The 20,750-nt window shown below is 36.0% G+C and overlaps 1 long non-coding RNA gene across 2 annotated transcripts in view; it reads right to left on the reverse strand.

The window, feature by feature from the left end:
* Positions 1 to 7,891: 7,891 nt before the first annotated feature.
* The window catches only part of LOC125691935 (uncharacterized), a 40,052-nt gene continuing 27,193 nt past the window's right edge, over positions 7,892 to 20,750 (reverse strand). For both annotated transcript variants that reach the window (XR_007376359.1, XR_007376360.1), the window contains 5 exons: positions 19,645 to 19,783; positions 18,318 to 18,544; positions 17,292 to 17,348; positions 10,984 to 11,092; positions 7,892 to 9,829 (listed from right to left, as the gene is read on the reverse strand). This is a non-coding gene — a long non-coding RNA (uncharacterized LOC125691935). The remainder of the gene's footprint in view (positions 9,830 to 10,983; positions 11,093 to 17,291; positions 17,349 to 18,317; positions 18,545 to 19,644; positions 19,784 to 20,750) is intronic.

The following is a 20,750-nucleotide window of genomic DNA, read 5'->3' on the forward strand; positions in this document are numbered from 1 at the left end:
GTTTTAGGCTTTACTGACAGCCTGAAAACATTATCTTATAAATTCTTTGCATACAATTTCCCAATAATCAGGGAGTTTGAGGATCTTATGTATTTTTAAATGAAATATCCATACTACCAATTGAAAATAATGAATGTTATGATTGAGAGAAGTGTATCACTTACATGTACTTCAACCCTTCAGCCAAACTTTTTTATTAAATAAGATTTGTTGTAGGCTAAATATGAAAGGAGTTGAGCCTCTTTTAGATAGAATTCTCAATTTTGTGCCTTCTAATAACACTAAAAATTACATTGCTCAAACATAAAATATGTTCAAAAAGAACGGAAATATGAAGTCCAGTTGAGGATGTTCAACTTTACTGCCAGGGCCTTAAAACATTATGTCCAATCTCACCATTTCTTTATATTGTTTTATACAGTCCAGGTATACAAAGAGTGAAAGGCATAGCATCTGGCTCAGATTTCATCTGGGCTCTCATCCGAGTCCCTGGTGGATCCAAGCAGTGTGAAACGCCAAAACTCTTTTTAGAATAGCCCAGTCTAACCCAGTTTGTGTCTCCTGAAATCACATCATGCATGCAAAGCCAACCCTTTTTAATAACAAAGATCATTCTCATGTCTGCCCATTGCTGTTATCACTACAAGATCTCCCAGTAGAAGGGCAGTCAGATGTTGAGACTGTGTGCACGTACCCAGGGAGTCTATCCCTTGGCAAATGAAAACAGTCTGAGGCCTTCACTAAGTGGCAGCACAAGCTCAGCTTTTCTCCTTTTTGTACTGTTGCGCTCTCCCAAAACTGGTGATTGATCTTCAGTCACCATTCATTTAGTTTGGATTTTAGGAGAGAATTTCATCTGCCAAGTATTGATTTGTGCAATATAGACATGTACATTCAAACTAGTTGGCTGTATTCCCTTTAAAGTCATTGGAAATAAGTAAGTTTAATTCATCTAACACTAAATTAGGACATCTAAATCACTGCTGCCAAATCGTCAGACAGCTCATAAGACAGTGAGGCAAAGAACCTATTTAATTTTCTAATAAGCTCTGCTTTGTACCTGTTCTCTACACAAATTGCCACCTTTTCCCTGTAACATTATTCCTTGTTCGCTAATACATTAGACCGTTATGTCTTTATTCTCTGTTCGTTATAGGAATCTGTCAATAACAATGAGATTCTTTGCGATGATATTAGTAAAGAACAAAGACTGCCAAAGTCCACTCTCATTTTCAGTAACGATCCATGCCTTTTTAGATATCCTATTTTTCATTTATTCCCTATGTAACGATGAGCAACAGGTTTCATAACTTCTCATACAATATAGCTTTCATCCATATTTTACTCATTTAAACTCCTCTCATCTACAGGGAATATGCTACATTCATACAATACATTTTAAGGGTCTATTGTTTCTGCATAGAGAATCAAGACAAATGACTAGGAAAGGTAGTTATACTTGGAGAACTTGTCTCCATAGACTGGGCTTATACCCAGAGACATCTGGATTCTTCTGTCAGCTCTCTAAATGTTTTTGATCTTCTATAGCACAGGGATAATTGTGCTTCTTTCCTTATTTAGGTGAGGACAATGACCTTTTACTAATTATTAAATAATTTGAAATGCACTGTATCAGTCAACTGAAAAAATAAGCATACAAATCCACCTGTCTGGTTCCACCGAGAGGGTGAAATTGTACTTTGAGAGGCAGTAATATTGCAAAATGCAAAACATTTGAAATGTTTGTTTACCTTACACAGAAGAAAATACAAATGCCAGCCAAATTCTACCCCACTGTCTTAGTCCCAAAAAGCATCACTCTAAATTACCGACATTAACTGATGTGGAATAATTCTTTAATGATGAAAGTGTCCAAGGCTGACGGGAAGAGCCTCCAAACAGGTGCTGCTGAGCATTAGCTCACTACAAAAACATGTGAAAGTATAGTAGAACGCTGTGTCAGGCTGCAGCCTTAAAGCCTATAAAGCCTGAAGCCTTTTTTTTAACCCATTTATTCACAGTTTCCACTATGAAAGGAACTAATCAAGACTGGATGAGGGCAATATCACGCCATGAAAGAATCATTCAATTCAACTAAAATAATCTTTTGGACTTTTTCTCTACATGTTATACGGCACAGTTTTCATAGATTTCTGCTTTCATTCTGTGTCTACTGGAGGAATGTGATTACCTACCTATAGAATTCTTCAAAACATCACAGAGGTCATTGGATAAAATTCAAGCAAATATTAATATTTAATATGCAATCTGCAAAATATCAATTTTAATTACTACATTTGACATATTAAAAATCAATACTTAAGTAGTGAAAGATTCTGCTGTTTAGGCTGCACTCCACATGGATGATCATTTCTAAATTAAGAGATGCAAATTTAATCAATAGATTTAAAACTTTACATCACTTGAGGCACTCGAATTGCTTCTAATCAGCCTACTAAAGTGAAAGCATCATTTAATTGTTGTTTTTTCCTTCTCTTTGAAAGACAAACCTACCTTCAGGCTGGATTTTGCTCAGAATAAGCCATATTATCTGCAGCTTTTGCTATTCTTTGTTATTCTTACCAATTAAAAGTGTATTTAAAATGTCAAGAAAACAAACAGTTTTAAATCTTAGAGATCATTTCATCATTCAGCGTCTGCAAAGTCAACATCTTAACTGTTTGAGTTTTGAAAAATAATTTTGGTATAATATTATTTTTGCTCTATAATACCTCAGGCAAAAAGAAAAATTAATTTGTTGTCAATATGAAATCTGCTTTTACATAATTTAATATTTGCACTTTTCTGAATTATCAAAAAAGAAATCTTATTTTATGAAAATGGCTGTATACATTTCTCATAGTACTACAAACCACAAATTATTGAAAGTTAGATTTCCTTTGTTTTTCTCATTTTTAATTTTCCAAAATAGATGCTAAAAATACTGTCCCAGGCATACATCAAAATATCTTCAACATACCTTGAAATACAGCTTATGTTTAATTTTAGTTCTGAAATATATTTTATGTCCTCAGAATATGCATAAACAACTTGTTGAATTTCTTTCTGCATAGAGGGCAAGAAAGGCTAAAGATTTAGTTTTAAATTTTTTTCGTAAAACTCACACCACTACCAACTGTTTGACAGTTCCTTACATCTGGAATTAGTATGAATTTTGCTGGTGCTATGATAGAAGAGGTGGAACCTCCCAGACAATACCCTGTTACGTGTTGTTGACATGTGAGAAATGGCAGCAAAGAGACATTCTGACAAAATGGCAGCTGACACGGAAGTGCGAATGAAGCAAAAGTGTCTCACTGAATTCCTCCATGTGGAAAAAATTGGATCCATTGACATTCACTGATACTTGCTGAAGGTTTATGGTGTTCGAACAGAATCACAGAATCACAGGGTTGGAAGGGACCTCAAGGATCATGAATCTCCAACCCCCCTGCCACAGGCAGGGGCACCAACCTCCACATTCAATACCAGACCAGCCTGCCCAGGGCCCCATCCAATCTGGCCTTGAACACCTCTAGAGATGGGGAATGCACAACCTCTCTGAGCAGCCTGTTCCAGAACTTCACCACTCTCTGGGTAAAGAATTTCCCCCTGCCATCCAACCTAAATCTCCCCTCCCTCAACTTAAAACCATTTCCCCTTGTCCTGCAGTTATCAACCTTTTCAAAGAGTTGATTCCCCTCCCCTCTGTAGGCTTCCTTTAGGTATTGAAAGGCTGCAATGAGGTCACCCCAAAGCCTTCTTTTCTCCAGGCTGAACAAGCCCAGCTCCCTCAGCCTGTCCTCAAAGGAGAAGTGCTCCAGTCCCCTGATCATCTTTGGGGCTCTCCTCTGGACTCTCTCCAACAGCTCCCTGTCTTTCTTGTACTGGGGGCTCCAGACCTGGATGCAGTACTGCAGATGGGGCCACACAAGAGCAGAGTAGAGGGAGACAATCACCTCCCTGTCCCTGCTGGCCACCCGTCTGCTGATGGAGCTCAGGATACTATTTGCTTTCCGAGCCGCAGGAGCACACTGCTGGCTCATAGTAAGTTTTGCATCCATCAGGACCCCCAGGTCCTTCTCTGCAGGGCTGCTCTCAAGGACTGCTCCTTCCAGTCTGTATGGATGCCTAGGATTCCTCCGGCCCAAGTGCAAAACTCTGCACTTTGCCATGTTGAATCTCATCAAGTTCACCTGGGCCTCTCAAGGTCGCTCTGAATGGCATCCCTTCCTTCTACCTTGCCACTCAGCCTGGTGTTGTCAGCAAACTTGCTGAGAGTGCACCGATACATCATTGTCATTGATAAACACGTTAAAGACCATTAGTCCCAAGGCAGACCCCTGGGAGACGCCACTCGTTACTGGCCTCCACCTGGACATAGAGCCATTGACGACCACCCTCTGTCTGCGGCCTTTCAACTAGTTATCCATTATTCATTGAGTGGTCACCCGTCAAATCCACATCACTCCAATTTGGAGATAAGGATGTGATGGGGGACCATGCATATGAAGTGTGGAAACAGTGATATCCACTGTGAAACAGTGGATATGAACATAATGAAGTGGTGGGTAGTGAGTTTCAGCAGTGGTGAGAGCTATGTGAGAGACAAGCCACATTCCAGGCAGCCATTCACAGCTGTCACACCAGCAAATGAAGAGCATTTGATCAGCTCATCTTTGGGAATCAGTGAATTATGACCAGCAAACTGTGTATGGAGATGAATATTGGCTTCAATGTATTGGAAACAATGGAACATTGTTTTGCATTACTTTCAGAGCAACCTACATATTATACATGCAGTTGAAATTACATTGAAAATGTTTTACATCAATATATACTGAAGACTTTCAAGCTAAATCTTTTAATAGCACTTATTGGGCCTATGTGTCTGTTAAAAGGGCCAGATATAATGGAAGTAAGCATGATGATTTTATTCTTGTATTCTCCTCTTTAAATCTCTTTTGGATAGTACAGTATAAAAAGCACCATCCATTCAAATGGAGCAAGGTTACTGCTTTATAAAACTCAATATACTATTATCTAGCTATTTGTCATGCAAAGGTGTTGTGATTACATAAAGAAATTGGTAATATCCAAAAACGGATTATTCATCCAGTTTTCTTGTAAGACACAATTATTTAAATAATTACAAATTGAAGTTACTAGTATTATGTCTTCATTAAAAAGAATGCTTCTGAGTCATAAGCAAGAGAACATTTATGCTTTTGCGTTGATCTAAATTAAATCAGTAATCTTTCCACAAATTTCAAGGACAAAAATAACGTGACACACGCTTTAAAATAAGCTTGGGCATCACAACTGAGTCTGTATATTCTGTGATACATGAGTCACCCTCACAGGAGTTTCTGGGGCAAAATATTTTTGGGCACCGGAAGGAAGCAGAAATGATATTTCTTCTTTAAGTGGGCACAGACTGTGCACTACAGTTGCACGGTTTCAGCACTGCAAGTACTGCAGCTTTCTAGAATTGAGCCAACAACAGAAACAGATCTCTAACACTGAAGAGTGCAAGAAGCAAATGGCATTACCTATGAGGACATACCTACTAGCATATACAGTATTATTCATGTTTTTTTTTTATATATATACAAGACTGATATGGATTCCAACTGTATTTTAATGAACCACCCCTTGCTGTATAATATTCTGCCCCAGCTGAGCACCTAGAAATCTCAAGGCTATTGAAATCTTGGCAGAACCACTCATAGGTGTACTGGGATCTGGCAAACGTATTTCCCCAAGCGCAGGCCTTTTGAATGCCAGATGCTAGAAGAAGAAAAAAAAAAAATCTAAGCAAACACATTTCAGTTTTATGATGCAAGAAACTGAATCCCCAGATCCCCGTGCAGTGAAGGTTGCTACCGTTACTAGAGATCTAGCAAACAGCATTTGAAGAAAAAGGTGGGGGTGCAACTAGAAAATGTGCAAAAAGTATTTTCATACACAGGAAACTTGCTCAGATCCTTTCTATGTTACCAAATGGGAACCACATCTTGTACCATCCTTAACATTCTTTGTCAGGAGAGACAAAAAACTGTCCATGTGTTCGCTTGAAACCTACCCCTTCCTTCTGCTTACGGGCATTACACTGTGTATCAGTAAAAACAGCTCTTGCCATCCACACTCAAAGGGGAAGAAAAATCAAACAAACCTGAAAAAGCAAGTAAGGAAAGGTCTGAATTTTCAATGTGATTTAACAACTTTCTATCAAGATACTGTTCTTCACCTATGGCAGTCAACTGTTCTTGGAAACCCTAAGCCACAGCCCAGCTGTTGCAGTAGAATATGACTTGTGGAACTGATTTTTTTGATACTGATCAGAATTTGGCAGATTACTTTTAACATTATGTCTTTCCATTGCTTTTAAGGTTTGAAATGGTCATCCAGCTCGTATGCCTATGAAGCATTCATTTTTTCTTTTTGTGACAGTGTTTCACAGGCATTCTGTTAGAACTGGAAAATTTTCAAATTGTCATTTAATTCAGAAGTATCATCATTCTTTCCAGAAAGTGAATATATTGCTGTGTAATAATCCATACCGCTTTTTGTTGTAATTTCTGAATTGTATGCAATAGTTGAAATTGGGCAGGATCGAATACCCAGTTTGTTAATAGATCACTCAACACACTATCTCTACGATCTTAACAATTGCATTCAGGAATCTACATTACCCCTAACTGGCAACCTATGTGCTTTTCACTGATTTTGTAGAGACTAAAATGCCAATTATTTATTTATTTTACTAGATAATGTATGAGCAATCAGTTATCCTCTGACCTCAGATCCCTTAGGCCCTTCCCATCTGTCAGATTTCTCTGTAACTACACATGTTCCTTCACTACATCGGTCTAATGCACCAGACATGAACATATCCTTTACAAACACAATGCTGAAATAAAAACAAGAAAGGTGCTCCATCCAAGAACACTGACCCCAGTTTTGCATCTTCGACAATCATTTAGAGCTTCATATGGTCATATATATGTGTGAGAGCATCATCGTATGTTCTTTCTTCGGTATAAATGAAAGCTTAAATTCTGCTCATTAAGGAAAAAAGATCTTTATAGTGAGACAGGACCTCACAGTATATCCTGTGTCTGAGTGGTATACACATCATAAACATGATTTGTCAGGATTATTTTTTTTTTCCCATTCCTTAATTCATTGAATAGGTTAATTTTAATGTAATACTGAGTAATTGGACCACTTTAAAAGGCTAAACGGGGAGTTTCCTGGAAATGTTTTCTTTGTGTATTTGCACAGGATTATCTGAAGCATAAATACAGTCCCTGGATGGTTAGTTCACATTGCAATGAATTTAATTCAGGCGGTCAGGTTCACAGATGAGATTCATATTTTGCACATATAGGGCCATTAAGGTCAACAAAGCAAAGGCAGTTTATACCTGTTAAGGATATAGCAACACGGACTGTCACAGCCAAGCTGGCTTCTGCAGTTTCATGGGTTAAGGTTGTTTTTATTATGATAGCAAGTCTTTCCACAACAAGGGTGCATAACATAGCAAAAAATTACCCTGTAGACTTTTTTTTATTTCTAATTCAGTGAGAAGACATGAAAAAAGTTGACTAGTTGACTTCTTTTATCCCATTTTCAAAGCAACCTCTTAATACTTAAAGTCTTTTCTGGTATTTTAGAAATTAGAAGTGAATGTCCGGGGAAGTTAATCTTTGTAAAAGAAAACAGTCTAGAAAAATATATATGCAGTTGTAAACCTATTTGCATGAGAAGTTGAGAAGTTCTAGGAAGAGTGATGACAGATTCAATGTGAATGATCACAGCGAGTGTTTGTTCTTTTAGGACAACTTTTGTATCTTTCCCAAATTTCATTTCCATTCTAAGACTCAAGTATTTAAAAAAAAAAAAAAATTACAAATAGATTTCAAAAATGTAGTTTTAAATTGGGAAAACAAAACAAAACACAAAGATAATACCTTGTGTGACTCGAGGATGATCTGTAAATCAGATGCAGCAGTACTGCAATGGGTGGAAAATACCAGAAAAGGAGAATTGACATGGCAGTGTTTTAAGAAATAATAGATCCTCTTTCAGAGACAGCATTCTACTTAATAGACACACCTTTTAATTTTACGAATAGGGAACTTATGCACCGGTACAAGACACATGCACAAGTATCTGTTTTTCAATATGTCATTTCCACTGTAGACTGGTACATACCTACTCTTTTCATTCATTGCTGCAGGATGCAACTACATTTCCCCTTATATAATTGGATAATAAAACAGTTGGTGGTAATTATCTTAATGATTTCAGCATGAAGATTAGTAACCCTTGTAATTTTTATTCTTTCTAGTATAAATTAGTTTACAAGCACTCAAAATACCTGTTAAGCTGCCAAGGCTGTATACAGATTTTCAGTATTCAAATTAACCTTTGACTTTTGAACAAGAAAGCTTACATATAAAAATTGCAGCTTCTTTACTTTTTGAGTAAGAGGCAATTGTAATTGTAAATTGTTGGGAACAGACTAGATCAAACACACTTCTTCCAGAATGGCAAAAGGAATGAAAAACAAACAAAAAACCAACCAAACAAACAAACAAAAAAAAAACAACCATACACTTCAGAGCAAAAAATCAGATACAAATGACCTGGGAAGAAAGTTAGTTTCATTTGTTTTTTAAGTAATTTTAACCTTATTATTATTATAATTACTGTAGAATTACATTTTGTTTATTTTACATATACTAAACATAATACAACAATTATTAACGTGAAGTGTATTTCTTAATGAGTCAGTGAAGATACTTGATTTAACACCATTCGAAGGCACCCACTTAACTTGAAATTCATATTGTAGTCCCTGTATTCTATGAACCAGATAAATTTTGCTTAAGTGAGAGGTTAAGCCACCCTATAACCACAAACACATTCTGTAGTGACACTAAGTCACTTCCATAGTCCTAGCTTGTTTATAAAAAAATCCAGTAAGGAATGACTTTTGCACGTATGAGCATCAAAATACAATATATGCACATTCACACAGAAAATATTGTAAAGCAATCAAACACTATTCAAAAAGGCTGGTAGACATAACCTGTTTCGTTAGTTCAAGTGTCTATTTCTATTGTGTGCATTCCAACTAAACAGGAAATAAATAGCACAGGTCTATACCTACAAGCTTTTTCAAGTAAAAAAAATAGTTCTAATCCATGACTTTCCAGCACAAGTCAAGGCACAGAGCATACCTCAATGAACAAGAAGTCTCTAAATGGAGAGAAAAGTTTGGGTTAACATTCAGATTTCCAGCTATGACCAGATGTAAAACTTGCAGCAGCCTATCTATCTTACAAGTTTGCTTTGCCCATCTTTGCGTCCAATTGACATACTTGATTTGTCAGTAACTAAGTAACAGCTTGAAAGACATTCTTCTTTTCTTGTCAACATGAATCATTCTTGTAATATCTCCAGGATGAGATTATCAATGCATAAACACAATACATATGTCCATTTTTGTTTTCCGTCATATCAACATTTATTTAAGGTCTGCAAATAATCACATACATTTATCTGCAAAATATTTTTCAGCAACATTGTTTTCGTTCTTTTCACCTTTACCTAGTTTTTACTACTTTTGATTTGTCTATAATGTATGATTTATTCACTATTCATGACATAAAAACAAAATGGGGGGAACTCTCTTATTATTTCTTTCTACATTCTCAGTCACTCTGTGCAGTTTTGACAACCATCTGCTGAGATTAGACTTCACTTCTTCCTCCTGTTCATCCCCGTCACATTCAAATATTGACAGACACAGTTTCTTCTGGGAAAATAAGAAGTTAATAGATAAGTGGAAGCTGTGTTCAGTTTATCATTAAAGTTCTGATGTAGTCTTACAACCTGTGTTGTATTTATTTACCTGAACATTTGAAACTGTGAAGAATTAAAAGGTGAAGTTCCAGCCCAAACACTGGATTTCACAGTGGGGTTCAGGCTATATCTAATATTCACACATTGATGTAGAGATTTTGGAAATAGCAAGTAGCTTACCAGAAGAAAATCTCTAGGTGAAAGACATGGCAGGGCAAGTCCAGTCTCTTCAACAATAATTAAAGGGATCAAATGACAGCATTGCCCACACCCAGATTTACAGTAATGGGCAGGCAAGGTAGACAGGCCATAAATAACTTCAGTATTTCTGAAACAAAGGCTGTGGGCAGAGAGGGAAGCCAGTGACTTTTCCCTGGGACTTACCTGAGGTTTAATGTCATGAAAGGACATGAAAACCATTTGACATGGCATGAGAAATGAGTGCAACCCATGCTCTGTTGACTATTTTCTTCAACATGAGACCAGGTGCCTTTCCCAGTGGTGTGTTTCCAGGACATCATCTCATATTTGCCCTACATTCAATCAACCTTGTAATCTTGCATTTTGCCTTATTAAAACCTGAGCTTTTTCTTTTTTTTTTCCCCCCAAAAGAAGCACCAAAGAAACCAAATTAAACCTATATATACATATGTATATATATATATGAGCTAGCTTCATAATTATTTACTGTTCAATCAGCTGTGCTGCCATTTGTACATTTTCTCAGTAATAAGTCCATATATTTTCTTCCAGATTTTTGCTGATGTGTCTAATAGCACTAAAAAAGGTCAGTAAGAAATCCCATTAGAAACATCCACAGAGGATAATGATATAATATTATCTAATGTACTCTTTGCCACCTACTACTTAAGAAACGTGACTCAGAACTTTAGTCTTTTAAGGTTGTTTCTATTAACCCTGTCTCTAGCTTCTAAGAGGTGTTGAATTTAAAAGAAAATGCTCAGATATAACAATCTATTTAATAAATAGAGTAATTATGATGGCTAATAGAAAACCTAAGAGATTCTGCAAATTACTTTTATACTTAAAGACTGAAGTTTGTCAGAGGAACCCATTGGAAAAAAAATAAAAGATTAAATTGATTACCTCAAATCAGACAGGGGCGATGTTAACAACATTAACTTGAATCATAGCTTCATACTGGTTTCAGAGAATCGCAGATAGAATTAAATAAGCTTCTCTTGTAGTTTTGCTCCTGAGAAAAGGAGACAGAAAAATAAAAACAGTTTCAAAAAGCAAAGACAAATTGGTTGTTGCTACTATATGAGATTTGATCAGAAAGCCTCTATCGATTGTCTATGCATTTCTTATATTTAGTACTTATTATTTCTTATATTATAGTACTTTGTCCTTCGTATTGAAGAAGGTACCACTGAATAATAGGCATAAATAATGGAGGTGGACAAATTTTTAATACCTACTGAATGCTTCATTTTTACTGGATTTCCACAGTAGAAGAGTAAAAAAATGAGTGCTTTTAATTGACTAAATAAAATCTTAATTTCTGGATTTTTGAATAGTGCTATTTCATATTATTTTTAACTGGAATGTCAGATACAAAGACCTTTCAGAAATGCTGCATTAATAAGTTCACAGTATAAATAATATTAAGGCTAAATATTGCTATTTGATCACTTCTTCAAACATCAATATACATATTCTACTACCAGTCTAAGAAAAAGAACAGTGATATGAAGTTTAGAGAAAAAAAAAAAAAAAGAAAACCTTTCAAGTTTTCCCATGCAACATAAGTCTTTAGGTAAATATTAATAATTCTTAAGGTTTTTTCTGAAGACTAATTCAATTTCTGAAATATCAGTGGTTAAGAGCACAGATAAAAGTATATAATAAAATGCTTAATCACGGTTTTGAGTACAAAGCTCAAGACAACTTTCATTGTGGAAATGTTTTTGCCTTTCCATTAAGTTTTCCCTATTCTAAGCAGAAGGGAATAGGAAGGAGGAATTATTATTACTGATTTAATTAAGCTACTAAGATTAGTGGTCCAGTCCAATGGGAAATGACAACTTTGAGACTGCGAATTGGATGTGATCATCTCACCTCGTTATTACCTTCATCATGAAAATAAATCAATTTTGTCTATTTTCTATTTTCATTACCATATTTGTCAAAAGCGAGAACTATCAAAAATTCTAATAATACCTGATGTACTTTGGTAATTGTGGTACTATGCTCATACTTTGACATTTTCAATCCTGCATATGATTTGCTGGCCATTCCACTCCTCCTTGTCAGGTTAATAAAGGTTATAATCATGGAATCAGCTAGTTGATCTTCTACAAAATGTAATTACCTTATTTCATCCCTTTTCCAGTTTTCAACTATAGTTTGAAATGGGGGAACCAAACAAAAAATTGAGCTGAGCTGTACTGACTTAAGCGCACTACTACGTATCAGACTTTCTTCTAGTGCACTGAAGTGCATATAATGAATGTGAAATTATATCTCTGAATATCAAGTTAACATTCAAAGCCAAAAGATTAAGCCTTCTTTTTTTTTTTTTTTTTTCTTTTTTTTTTTTTTTTCTTTTTTTCCCTGGAAGCAGACAGAATGAATGTGCTAATGAAATCTAACTACAATTACATGTGATACAATCAAATATATTTTTGTGTTTACACATATTAATATCGTTTCAGTTGATTAGAGAGAATATCTTGGATTGCAAAATTCTAACAAAAGCAAAACATAAAATTAGAGTTCAAAATGGAAAGTTATATGCCACTGTAACACTGTGCTCCACTGTTCTCTCCCTAAGCAAAGTAACAAAATAGTAACATCAATTTTTAAAGAAATATCCCAAAAGTCTCAGAGCATAAAGCAAAGCAAAGAATTTCAGCAACATTTGGAAGAAACAACTTGTGTCCACTGTCAAGAGAACTCTGCTTCCTTTAGCCTTACCCGGACATGTCTGTAGTGCTGAATTGCTTAGACAACTGACATATCTGCTATGTTTCTTTTGGATGATTGCAATTACACTGATTCAGACGTTTTTACTTCTGTATTCTATTCATATAATTCATAGGCAAATCTGAAAGCCAAAATGGCATAATGGCATCTGTAGTGCCTATGGTGCCTTTGTCACTGCCTCCTTCTTCCAGGGCTGTGGATTTAGGATGAACATGAAGCTGATGCTGAAAACCGTCAACTGGCATCCAGTCACGTTTCCATACCAGCTGAAAGCCTTGGTTCAAGTTTTCAAAGCAGTTAAGAGATCAAGCTCCAGCTACATCAGAGAATGCATTTTGATCTATAAATCACAGAAACACTGATATTTTTCAGGGAACACTAAAAGTGAAGATCACAAAAGCCAGAACAAAGCACGCAAGAGCCAGGGAGAATGCATTTTCTTTCTAAAGAGAAATAGCTCTGAAGGAATCTTCTGTCTTTCAGGGGACACCAGATAGAGCAGGTCTGATTGCCTTTCAAAATGGGGCATCATATGGCCCCATTTTAAGTGAGGATGTATTTTTGATCTCTAGCTCAATAATCCTCCCAGAAGACCTCACCAACTGCACTCAAACTAAATGAAAATCCCCAGTCCTACTAAAGTTTAGGTGTCAGAAAGTCAAAAACACATCAAAGTTTTCATAAATTCTATGAGTTATTATAATGTTATGGATGTATATGAGGCCAGGTGCTCCTTATCTACCCCTGTCTTCTCAATTAACACCAGTGAGAAAAAATTTTTTCCTGGAGCTTTAGAACAAAATGGGCAGTCTTCGAGATCAGAAGATAAGAAGAGACTAGGTAAAAATAATTCTCTCAAATGGAAGAAATGGACAACATTCATTAACTGCAGGAAGACTCAGACAACTGGATCTGGATGCTATTTGCAAAAACTACTAAACCACTTGGCACTTAAACTGAAGTATTGCTACAGAATTTGAGATTCTACAAGCAACTTTCGTAAGCGGTCCATCAGAATTGACTAAGAATTAGAGCAGATTCTTACCATTGCACTTATTTAATTAGTTTAACCAACATAAAGGCATTACCCTTTGCAGTTTCTCAATGATATTCGTATACTCTTGCTTTCTGTTTAAGGATTAAATCCCCTCCATACCCCAAATTTAATGCGGATTCTCATTATCTAGAACTTTCCAACACACATTCTCAAATTATAAAATCTACATCTTTGAGGAAATGCCTATAGTGAAAGAGCAAATTATGGTGGAAAAAGTAAGGGCTAGACGAACAGTATTAGATAAAATGGATGTTTTAGTGGCTGCAAGTAATCAAATTCAATTTCTACAGAAAGGGCTCCAAGTGGCTAGAAAATCTGATAGTAGAAAGAAAAAATACGTCAAATTATTTTTAGTAGATATATTAATCACTTAGAGATTTTAAATCAAATTTAAAAGTCTCTAGAGAAAAAAAATAGTTTCACTGAAATTTAAAGCAATATTGCCAGTGACCTTAATAAAGTCAGTGGGTGTCTAACATGATTCTGTATTGTTGGGCTTATTATTTTGTCTAGACAAAAGGCAAGATCATATCTGTAAGTCACATAGCAGTTTTGTATCTGTTAGGGAACAATAGTACTAAGTAAAAGTATTAGAGCTAGATTGCAGCAAAGATTTGGTTTCTTCTGAGGACATATGAACTATGCAAGAAAGATATGCATCTCTCACCTTGTAGAAGAGGTTTCCTGTGACTCCGTTAACAGAAATAATTCTCACAAGAAATGCTTTAGTTAATTCTAACACACATCTACATTTCATTTTAAGCAATTGGGAAATTCAGAATTTGTAAGCTAGATAGCGCTGCTTTCTGTAAGCATTCTAAACAACCAGAAATTCATTAGTAACTTCCTTTCTCTCTGGGGCCCAAAAGCTCTGAGGCAGATACTAAATGCTCCCATTTTTAAGCATTCAAAACATAGTCACAATGTGTTCCATATTTACTAATTCACTTAAGTTCGATGGTCACTGGAAAGCAGATGTTAGGGCTTGCTTGTAATGTAAACATCTGTGTCAGCTATGAATAAGTAGAGCTATAACAATAGTAACAGTAATAGGAAATGATCATACAGGAACGAATAATAATAATTAAAAATAATAATAATAGCAACCTTCAAAGAATGTAGGAAAAATTAACCTGCTCGACATAACATATTTTTGCAGAGGTGATCTGAATGCTAATTCTTTCCAGGAGATCTGAGGAAGCCTCAGGCTATATTTCCAGACGGTATATTCCAAAAGAAAAATTGCAGTTACATAAATATGTGTAGATTATTAGTGGTTGCCAAATACATGCATTTGATATTTTTATGATCCAACTGTTCTCCATTAAGCCAGCAGACAGTGATATTTTTGTTCTGCAGAGAAAACCGTAACAGACCAAATAAAATGCTTTATACAGTAAAGCTGTTCTGCCCTTAAGGTACAGAGATTTTCCATATTGTTTTCATTTGAAAGTTTATTCGGATTATGAACCGCCTGCTGACATTGATACCTCTAGTCTCCCTCTCCCTTTCCCAGTCTTAAATCAAATAGTTGGGTCAGCACTAGTATTTTTACCTTGATTATGTGAAGTCCCTGTGGAAAGGTACAGCACAGTCTAAACATTTCTGTTTTATGGTCTGCTGTGAGCTTACATATTTGAATGCTTAATTTACAGACGTGCTCAGGGAAGTGTTGATGCAAAGAAACCAGCTATTCATACATAACCCAGATCAAAGTAGTACTTCTCTGAAACATGTACCCTATAGTGCCAGCTAAATAATTTATACAAAATCATCCCCAAAACATCTGTAAGTAATTTGAATTAAAATTTAAAACTCATGGCTGATTTCTGCATTGCATAGCCTTTCTGCATCTTGTGCAGTTTGATTTTTGTGACCAAATGACTCCATGTCCTACTGAGAATACCTGAACTCACATGCTTGGAGCCCTGTGAGAGGAAGCCACCAAGCACACTCTGATACATAGGCAAGATGGAAAGAAGTCCTGGCTGTGTTTTTAGCTGACCAGGAGCCACCTATAGCACCAAACTGAAGCCTGTGTGCCTTGCCTCTTAGCTGCTTTACTGGATTGCTTTCAGGAAGAACAAACAGTGGGGATGAAATATTTTAAGTAAATACTGCTGCCAGACACTTCTTAATGCTGAAAGATGTTCTGAGTTATGGTTTTGATGAAGTTAATATTCATATACTGTTAAAAGATGTGCTCAGCACTTCAGGATTGCTCAGCATGCCAGATGAAGAAATAACCAGCAAAAATGAACAGATTTTAGTGAGGCTGCTGTTATCAAGCCAACAGTAATCCCAGTAATGACTAGGGGAGTAAAAGACATATTCATTGGGAGTCAGGACCGTAAGTTACTGCAGGACAGAGGACAGTCCACCAAGCACTAAGAAGAGCCACGAGGAAAATCACACAAATTCTGTAGAATTTATGAACAAGTTCTGCAATGTCAAGATGTTTTTCAACAAGCTCTTTGATGGACAGATAAAATAGTTGAAATTTGCTGTGGTTTTAAAAGTTCTAATAACTGCAATATGGATGGATTCTCACATTTGCTGTGAAGTAGATTTCAGTTACATGGCTTTTCTGAAAATAAGGAAGAGGAAAATGAAAGCAGAGTTAGAGCTGATGTATCAGTTATGGACCAGAGCATACCTTAAGCTAACATCGATTTAAATGATTAATTTTTCAGATAGTCTATTTTACTTTCTTTTTACAAACAAAATGACTCCATATTATTCTGGATATATGACTTTAACACATACTTTTAACTCTCCATATTTCAATTTCTGATTGAAGCCAAAAAGTAGAAATACAAGACACTAAAAAAAAAAAATATTAACTATCTTGAATGCTCTTTTCTTCATGAACTCTCACTGACTTCAGTGAAATTATTATTACTATTGATTACTAGAAATTGCTATTGCCATCTTCTGGTGCAATTGAAAATTGGAAGTTGTTCTCATTAAAACATCTGTTGAGTTTGCTGATGCTAACAACGAGAATGGCACTGTCTCTTTGGCATCGTGCATGAAGTGTATAACTGCCATGCTTTTGTTATGTAGGTTGCTCTAAAAGTAATGCCTCTTATTTATTTATTTCCACGGAAATTACAACAGATACAAAGAGCAAAACGAACTATTTGATAGAGCAATTTCTCAGCTAAAAAAACTCTATTTTCCACCACAGTCATCACCATTAGCTATGCATTTTCACCAGCTGAGAACCAGAGTCTGCATGCCGCAATTGTAAAAATCTGCAGCAGCATGGGTGACCTTTTCATAATGTTTCACCATCTACCACCTCACTGTGCTCACATCCACTATTTGGTCTCCAGAAACATTCAGCAAGCATCGATGAATATCAATGAGTGCCTTTATTTCCATGTAGAGGAATTCAATAACGTACCTTCACACGCACTTCTGTGTCAGATGCCATTTTGTCAGACCACCCCTCTGCTGCCATCTGTCAAGCAGAAACAACATGTAACGGAATACTGGTGAGAAGGTTCAGCCTACACTGCCTTACCACCACTATCTGTTTCTGCTATCGTGGACCAATATAATAAAATAGGAGGCATTAATTTCAGAGCACTCCACTTACAAGTGTATTTCTATTTATAAACTTGGTAGGTACAGAATGCAAAATAGGTGTTAGAAAACAGAAAGCAGATTGAGTATGCTAAACTTCAATACTTTAAAAAAAAAAATCATTTGGAATAATTTCATAGTTTGATGTACTCTTTCTGGCTATGGATCAAAGAATAATCAAAGTTTCTGTATAGAGCAGTACTGAGAAAAGGTGCCATCCATCTTGTCTTCATTTTCAAAGTCTTGAAATCTCTACCACAACAAATTAGCTTGCACCCGAGATGAATAACTGTCAAATGTTTGATGCCAAAAGCAAATGTTCATTGGTTCTTCATGATAGAAAGGTAACAGGGAGACCTTTCAGACACATTCTAAATACCCTTGCATAACTTTTACCTTAACTGTGAAAAAAAATAGGCCAGCACACTTAAGAACCATCCTATTGCCAAAATAGCTCATTGGGTTAATAAAACTCATCAAATCATGAGTTAAATCTTTTTCACATATAAAGGCTTCTTGAACTGCAACACAGATTCCAGGGTAAGGGATATTCACACATTTTTAACTTTTCATAAATACTGCAACACTTTGTTGCTCTAAAGTAAAATGAACAAGTTTCAGCCTTGAAATAGGTCAATGAATATCTAGTCAGTGAGGATCCAGTCACCAGGGAATTCTGCGTTATTTGGTGGCTGTATATTACTATGTACAAGCACAACTTTCATGCACCAGTAGCTTTGTGAAATGTTACGGCCTGCACTACATATCCAAGGTGTTTTCAGGTTTTCAAATCTGTGCATCTGCAAACTAATTATAAAGAAAGGAATGAAATGTGCTTGCTTACCTGCTTAGGTTCAGCAAAGTGATTTCAGAGTTTTCAGAGACTTAACATCAGGACAAAAATTAAACACAGAACTTGTCCAAGAACCCACTGGGAGCTTTTCCACTAAGTGCACTATATAGGCTCCTTTGTTAATAGGTGGTGCTACTTAAAGCCAGTTCTTAAATTGCTGGAAATGATTCAGCAAGAAAAGAGGTTTCTGCTGGTTCTGAGACTCAGTCCTTAACACCCTTGAAGAAATGTGGGGAAATAAAGAGGAAATGAGTAGAACATCACATTGGCTGATGAATATCTTTTTTTTTTCCAGGCCTATTACCAAACTAGAAGTCAATACTCAAAAAATGGAGTCATTATCGTGCTAATCTAACTATAGTACATAGTTCCTTAATGTTACAGATATTCTAATGACAAAGAACAAAGATGCAGGCTTTACAAATTTTAGGCAAAGTTTAATGCGAAAGTTTCTCACCAGGAGGACATCATGCAAGGAGGTTTCCAGCTCTGATTTGTTTGAAAGAGACCTGCTCAGCCCAGATTGTTCAGTTCTCCTCAGGGATATTATTGTGAGCTGTGACTAGGAACACTTAATCCTATTGGCAAAACTAAAGAAATGATCAAAGGGATCGATTGAGCTTATCTAAAAGCCTTCCAAGTCCTCATCACCCCAAAGAAGTGCTGACTCCCTTCCTACCTCAGCTCGTGCACTCTGAAATGCAGAGGAGCCAATTTGTATGGCAGAAATCACACACCTCAGGGAGCTTCAGCCTTTGTATGAGGAGAGGAAGCAGTAAATTTCTAGAGAAGAAAGCTGAAGTAGATCTATGCAGAATTATTGGCTCTATGGCAAAAGCCTTGCAACCTGGATTCAATTAACTATGACAGACAGATAGATCTTTTTGCCCTCCATAAATTATGTGTTATCATGCAGCCACTTAACCGACGCTCTTGTTTTAACCAACCTCCATTAGAACTGAAGAACAGAGCAAATTTTTGCTCACTTTCCTGTCTTGAACAGTTTATAACACTACTTCCAAATTTTACCTTTTGGCTAACCATATACACATTTCACTATGTTTTCTACTCCATCTTGTCAAATTAACAGTTAAGACTGACTCTGTCTTGCTTATAATTCATGATCCTAATAAAGAAAATATAAACAATTATTTTTATAAGTGTCTTTAAAAATATTTCGCATTTATTTTCGGTTTGGGGAATAAACTACATATTCTGAACTGGAAAAAAAAAAGCTATTTTTAAGTTTCTCATGTATTAGAAATTTTCTTAATTCATGTACATTTGCTGGAGCAGATGCAGTACAACTTCTTCTTACCACAAATAAAAGGGCTCTCAAATGTCATCTTGGATATCTTTCCTGATTTCAGGATATCCGCCCTCTGCATTGACATTCCTAATCACACAACAGTTTGAAGACCAACCATCCACCATGCAACAGTGAGCATCCTGTGTACCTAAGTTAAAAAAAATAATAAAAACAATAATAATAAAAATCACTTTCTATTATTTTAAAATCAAATCAATTACTTATAAAAACAAAAATCTGAATCCAAGTCAACTGTTACTACTTCCTATCACACTTGCCAAAGATATATCAAGCAAAAATTTTAAATTCTCACAGATGCCAAATATTTTGGCAGCTAGCCACCAGTTTCCTTATTTTTTCATAGCAGCCGGGGTTTTCTGGAGCTAATCTATTAAATACATAATTACTTTCAAATAACAGAAAGCCGTGACTTCTACCACTTGAAGGAACATAACTGACAACAGCAATGAAAGGAATCTCCAAAAGTCCACAGTGAAGCAAGAGTTTCCAAAGGTGGAGCAGTACTCCACAAAGCTGGATGCTTCATAAATTCAGAATGATAAGATGGTTCCCATCCATGGCTCAGATCTTTAAAAGTATTCAGTTTTCTGCACTGTGGCTGTTTCCCTTACTATGAAAGGCTGAAAAAAAAATCAGCTATCTTGACATAGTGTCTCGCCATGTTTTTTCCAATAGCAATGTCTGTTTCCCAATTGACATAGTTCATTATTTCAGTACAGACACTGCATTTTAGGAGAATATCATAGAGTATCACTTTTTTTTCCCTACTTCTCCCATCGCCCATATATAGAAAAGAATAAAAATTGAGATCTGTGGCTGGAAACTGTTCCTTGTGAGCAGTTGTTATCTATGAGCAGCAGTGGGAAATGTGTAAAACAACAAAAGAGCACTTCTGATGAGAATTTTTTGTTACTTTACACTCTATTGTGCAACAAGGTATGGCAGTAGTAATGGGAAGCTTTGTTTTTTTACCTGCACTTAGTACACTTACCACCCCTTTATCTCACCTCACTTTCCACTGCCTTTTGCATTTAATATTTAAGGGCATTTTTCTTATATTTTATTCGTACTTTCTATTTCTTCCACTTTTATGA

The sequence above is a fragment of the Lagopus muta genome, chromosome 4 (genome assembly GCF_023343835.1).
Source record: "Lagopus muta isolate bLagMut1 chromosome 4, bLagMut1 primary, whole genome shotgun sequence".
Taxonomy (NCBI): Eukaryota; Metazoa; Chordata; class Aves; order Galliformes; family Phasianidae; genus Lagopus; species Lagopus muta.